At 36.9% G+C, this 6,567-nt stretch overlaps 1 non-coding gene across 1 annotated transcript; it reads left to right on the top strand.

Moving 5' to 3' along the window:
* Positions 1-1,911: 1,911 nt before the first annotated feature.
* On the top strand, positions 1,912-2,044 carry LOC126002516 (small nucleolar RNA SNORA51). The gene has a single exon (XR_007493206.1). It is a non-coding gene; the product is annotated as a small nucleolar RNA SNORA51 (small nucleolar RNA).
* The last annotated feature ends 4,523 nt before the right edge of the window (positions 2,045-6,567 follow it).

Here is a 6,567-nt window from a genome sequence, read left to right as displayed (position 1 = left end):
TTCCCAGAGATCCCCATACCTACCTCTTCTGTCAAATCTTCTGCTTCTTTTTTCTTTGGGGGGGGGGTGAGGGCAAACCTGGTGACACTCAGGAGTTACCCCTGGCTCTACACTCCGGAATCACTCCTGGCTTGAGGGACCATATGGGATGCTGGGGATCGAACCACGTTCCATTCCAGGTTAGCGTGGAAAGGAAGACACCTTACCCCTTGTGCCACCACACCGGCCCTTCTTGTGCTTTTTTTAACTTTCTGAAGCACTTTTAATAAATTTATTTGAAAATTTGCTAGTAATATCAGACTAGATATAGTTTCTTGATTCCCCCCAAAATCTTAAAAAGTAAAATTTTAGATATTTACAGATATCTTCACATACAGAATGTTAGCTGCCAATAAGGATGCTGCCTGATTTGCAGAAACAAGTTATGGTTTTCTTATTCCTCTTGGTAGGTGGCCTATTATCTACCTCCTCTGGTCTTAGACTTGGAAATAGAATGTAATTCTGATTAATAAGGCAGAATAAATATATTATAAAGAAGCTGTGGGACATAGCATGATGATTATCATATAACTATTGGAAGAAAAAAGAAATACATTTCATATGAATGAGCCTAGAGGGTGTTTGCATTGTGAAATAGCCAGATGGGGAAAGGAAAACACTGTGATTTTACTTTCATTGTGGTATACAGAGAAAACAAACAGATGGACTAAATAGAACAAAAATAAAGTTTTGTATTATAAGATCAATTAATAGTTACCAGAAGGCAAGAGAAAGGGCACAAGGGAAAAATTGAATAAACATAAAAAGGTGAAATGTGTACTTTATACAAAAAAGGGAATATTGGTCTTACATTATAAAATATATTATTTATGGTGCTTAAACATGTGCATTAATAAGTAAAAGATTGCAATAAAAATATCCATAGATGCAGCAAAATCACCTGAATAATAAAAGAACATGCCATATAAATGAAACATTAATTCATTATTGAAAAAGTTAAAAATCACTTAGCAGTCTAGAAGTAATATATTTGTTAATCTTATAGAAAACAATGATAAGCACCATGTGTAAATGCTATAAACTCAATGTAAAAGTCCTCTGTAATTGTTTTCTCTTTCAGAGAAACTTTCTTAAGGTTTCTTGCAAAACTGATTTTAAGGCTATGAGCTCCCTAAACTGTTATCTGACCATTCAGATATTCAAATCTGAATGATAATATATTTAGATAGAATATTATAAGTAAGTTGTTCATTTCACTGAGGGGTTTTTGTTTGTTTTGTTTTGGGGGATTACGTTCTGTGGTACTCAGGGCTTTTTCCTGGTTCTAAGATCAGGGATCAGTCCTGCTGGGACTTATGGAATTATACATGGTGCTTGGATCATAACCAGATATTCTGGTACAAAGCAAGAGCCCTGACTTCTATATTATAGTTTCTCTCCCATGTTGAATATTTTATTGACTATATACCATCTTTCTCTTCTATTGTGAATTTTATGATTCATACATGCTTTCATTTAAATGTTAAGTTCCTTTTTTGTCCTTGTTGTTTTCAATTATCTGTCTCTGGGTTTAATTTTTGTCATTTTAATGACAATGCATCTGGATAAGATTATTTGATAAAAATAACATAGCAAAGCATAAGTATAAAGCAATATTTTTTAAAAAGTAATCATTTGTAGTTGGCAAGTTATGAAGGGTATCAAGCTAACAAGGGTTTTAGATTAAGCATCATTTTACAAATAAAATAAGCATGCAATTCATTTGATTAAAAATTTTTATCAATGTAGGGAGGAAAAATGTTAAAAGAAACAAATTAAAGAAGGACATATGAGTTATGATTTATTGCAACATTAAAATTATCAATCTTTTTTAAATTTTTATATAAAAATCAAAAAAGAAAGAAAAGATAAGGCCTCCCAATGCTTACCACAGACTGTGTTCTTTACACTGACTGTAAAGAAAGAGGAGGTACAGTAAATGCTCCCCATCTACACCTCAGACCAGGCCCTTTGCCTGGTCTGTATTGTGAATGGGGGGACAAAAAAACAAACTTATCTGAGTGGCCAAAATATAAGAAATAAATTAAAAATATTAAAAGATCAATCTGATTCAAAATATATTGATATAAAGTTAGAGTGATAATAAAATGAGTATTTGTCTTTCATGCAGATCATTCAGGTTCAATCTCTGGCAACCAGTGTGGTTCCTTGAGCTCTCTAGTAGTGATTTCTGTGCACAGAGCTAGCAGTAAGCCCCAAGCACTGCTAGGTAAGCCTCTCCCAAAAATGTATTAACATAGATCATATATATGCTACCTATATGTAGAGAATAGAGTAGAACTGAAGAAGCCAAGGAAGTAAAATGAAGAGAACTTAGAGGCAGCTTGCATGTCAAACCCTTGATATAAGATGGAAGGTTGAGTTATGTAATTGATTTTAGTTAATGAAAAATTACAAAAGTAAAAGCAAGGTGATTTGGGACCGGATAAATAGCACAGCGGTAAGGCATTTGCCTTGCTTGCAGAAGGACAGTGGTTCGAACCCCAGCATCCCATATTGTACCCAGTGCCTGCTGGGAGCGATTTCTGAGCGTAGAGCCAGGAGTAGCCCCTGTGCTCAGACGGGTCTGCCCTTAAAACCAAAAAAATTGTGAATTGCTTAATTTGTATTTATTTATGTATGCTGCTTTTGTTTGTTCAGTGAGTGAGAGAATAGGGAGGGAAGGAGAGATAGTTCAGGGTTTAAGATCCTGTCTTACATGTGACAGACCCTGTTTGAGCCACAGCACTATAAATGGTCCCCTGAGCACATCCAGAGTGATCCCTAAACACAGAGCCATGAATATCCCTAAGTATTGCTAGGTGCTGTCCAATTTTCTCTTCCAGAAAGAATGAGATGAGAAAAAAACAATAATAAATTTAGTAATATCTCAATCAGACATGTATTAGGTCAGGATTTTGAAAATACTTAAGTAAATTCAATGGCTAATGAATCAGTTAAATCCATAAAAGGAACATATTCTGTGCAGAGTATTCTCTCTCTTTAGTTACTCACTGGTGGAAAAAAATTTGGAACTGAGTACCGTAGAGAATTCTTGCAGTAATAGGGCTTCACATAATGGCTATGAAATGACAGGGACTGATTTCAAAATTTAACAAATGATAATACATTTTATATGACTTAAATAACATTTCTGAGAAAAATAAGAAAGTAGAAAGCATAAATTAGGTATTTGTGTTCTAAGGGGCTAGAGCAATAGTACAGTAGATAAGGCACTTGCCTTGCACACAGCCACATATTGTCCCCTGTGCCCACCAGGAATGACCCATGAGCAGAGAGCCAGGAACAGGCCCTAAGAATAATCAAGTGAGACATAACATTCCCCTCACAAAAATTAGTAGTTCTTTTTATATTTCAAGGAATAGATACAGAATATATCTTTGGGGAAAAATTTCTTTTGAGTAATGTATTTTCCTGGTAAATCAATGCAGTAATTTCAGTTTCAGGGTCTAATCTGACAGGTAGGGAGTGAGAAAAAGAGCTAATTACATGAACAAATAAAGAGAAATATTCTAATATACATCTGAGAAGGTATTTTATTATATGCATGTATTTGGTTATAGGAGATGTATATGTTTTTCTAAGGGCTAGTGAAGCAAGAAATTTTGAAGGCTGGATGGCTACCCACAATATGGTTGTTTTAAGAAGGTTTATTAGAGAACAAGACAATGTTTAGGAAAAGAAAGTCATTTCCAGGTTTGGAGCTAAAAGAACTGGACATTACTGTGAAATAGTTAAGAAATTGATATGTTGACTAATGATAAATCTGAAAATCAAAACAATCAATGATTAATACTAACCATTATCCATAAAGAACTTTAGAATAGCTTCCTAAGGTCAGATAGAATGTAAATAGCACTATGCAGTCTATGGCTAAAATTAATATTGAATAAAAAGTTAAAATAAGTGTACAAACTTTAAAAAACCTTAGGTCATAGGCAAATATAGCACAGAAAGAAGTGCCATTGCTAAAAGACCAATCTGTAGCTCTAGATGGTTTGAAGATTGAGAATTTACAGAAATAAAACTCAGGATACAATTCTATAGACTCTATGATTTGTGAAATGTATGGAAAAAATAGGCACTTTTAAGGAAAATTTAAAATTTGGTATAAAAAACCATACATTCTAGGAAAATTACGTATGCTTTTATTTTTGGCTTTATAATTTGGAAGAGGGGGCTTGGACCACATCTTGTGGTTCTCAGAGGCCACTCCAGGCTCTATGCTAAAAATAAAAACCAGCTTCTGGTGGTGTGCAGGACATCACTTGTCAGGAATCAAACAAAGCACCTTACCTTTTCATGATATATTAATTCCCAGGAATGGATTTTTGAAGAAACAGAAGAAATATTTTTGTAATGTTTTGTGAGCCACATGGGGCTCAGGCGACCAAATGGGGCTCTTAGATTAAATTGGTCGATTCACTACTGAATCCACCTGGGCCTGGCCTTTTGTGTTTGGGCAGACATTTGATTATCTTTTTAATTTCCTCAACATCACAAAGAACAAGAATAATCGGTGCTGGAGGGAATGTGGAGAGAAAGAAACTCTCATTCACTGCTGGTGGGAATGCTGTCTAGTCCCGCCTTTATGGAAAACAATATGGAGATTCCTCAGATAAACGAAATTGAGCACCCATATTATTCAGCTATTCCACTTCTAATCCGTTGCTTTTCCCTTTTGTTGTCCGCTAGTGCAGGTCCTCTTCTGGCCACAATGGTGGAGGGCGCTGTTGAGCCTAGCTCTTTTTCCCCCCGCCTTTGCTACCTGGAGGTCAGCCTTCCTTCAGTGGGTCTTGTCAATTTCCTTCTCCTTATTCCTGTCAGTCGGTGCAGTTCTTCTCCTGGCCACAATGGTTGTTGGCGCTGTTGAGCCTAGCTCTCTATCCTCCCTCCTCTCTCTGGGGGGTCAATGGAGCTCCGCCCTCTCCGAGCCTCAGCAGAAGAAATTCCCATAGTCAAACCCACCCAGTAACTGCCCTCAGCCCTTGGGGAGTCTAAGGTCCACTCTGGGGCTTATTGGGTAGGCTGCTCTAGGTTAGCCAAAGGTCCCAGTGGCAGGCCCAAGCTCACCCAGTCTATTGGTCCTAGCCTGTCCCTGCAGCACAGTGAGTCAAGTGCAGGGTTCTCCTCACCGCTCCTACACTCCACTAGGACTTGGGGTCCCTGGGGCGGGCGATCCGGGTGCCGGCACAGCTGCAGGTGTAGGGTGCCCACGTGGGTGGAGGGGACTCACCCAGTCTGCTCTCTGCTCGGGCTTGGGGTCCCTGGGGCAGGGTGCTCTGCCAGGAGTGATTTCTGAGCACAGAGCCAGAAGTAACCTCTGAGCACTGCAGCTGGGTGTGACCCAACTCCCTCACCAAAAATTAAAATAAAAAATAAAAGCTCACTAGAGGTGGCAAAATAATATCTCTCTCCTAGGACTTAGTGAATTTCCTCACTAAAGTTCAAGAATCAACTAAAAGACATGCAAATCTAGCTGAATGTTTGCTAGGATTCTTTGCAAGCCTAGCTTTTTAGGTTTTTATAACCTTCATATTAAAGATGGAAAATTGCTGTGATATTTATCGACCTAAGGCAAGCAGTAAGTAAATATTTCCAAAGCCTCTAAACTACCCATTTAATCAACCTCAGCTTTAGTTGAAAAATCAGCTTAGATTCATGATATATATATATATATATATATATACATATACATATATGTGTGTGTGTTGTTTGTGAGCTTGTGTGTGTGCTATGGCAAATCCCTCTGAAAAATTTGAACAGCAGGTGTCTGTTAAAAGTTACTCTTTAAGAGTGTATAATGCATCTGGATAACAGCTTCTGAGGTAAAAACAGCTATAGGAAATATGAAAATCTAGTTATGCGTTTTTATGGAGACCTAAGAGACCCATGGCTAGCTAAAGAATAGAGATGCCTATTCCAGAGAGGTGACATTTGTATAAAGCATCCTTTTGAAAGCAACACCAAGAAAGAGAGACCTTTACCAGATCTGGCTTGGAATGTCAGTGTGGCGCTTCAGGGATTTATTGAACTCCTTATCCTGCTGAACTTTTAACCTTCATTGATCTAAAATTCTCCTACTAAAACAAAACAAAACAAGTTGTCTTTCTGACACTAATTCCTCAAGGATTTTCAGAGACAGATAGTCATAAATTATTAATATTCTAGCTTTTAAGATTGGGAAGAAAAGGTGTCACTTTGTACAATGCCTGCAACTTATTATTTTCATATTTTATCCACATATTGTAATACTACAATGAGATTAGGAATTCATATTCAGAAAACTAATAGAGATTCAGGAAGCAAAGAAGAGTTAAATTGCTTCTGGAGAAAGGGGTCACTTTTTTAATGAATGTCAAAGCTTTGGTATCATATGTCTAGAGACATATCAGATATCTAGAGACATCAGCTGTCTAGAGACATGTGAGATGATCCAGAATTTCCCAGCTATTTCTAATAAAAAATCACTAACTAAATTTGAAAATTATGTTGTACATATCTTTA

This window comes from Suncus etruscus, chromosome 2 (assembly GCF_024139225.1).
Source record: "Suncus etruscus isolate mSunEtr1 chromosome 2, mSunEtr1.pri.cur, whole genome shotgun sequence".
NCBI classification, from domain to species: Eukaryota; Metazoa; Chordata; class Mammalia; order Eulipotyphla; family Soricidae; genus Suncus; species Suncus etruscus.
The sequence above is the reverse complement of the archived record's forward strand: the minus strand, read 5'-3'. Positions and strand labels throughout refer to the sequence as shown.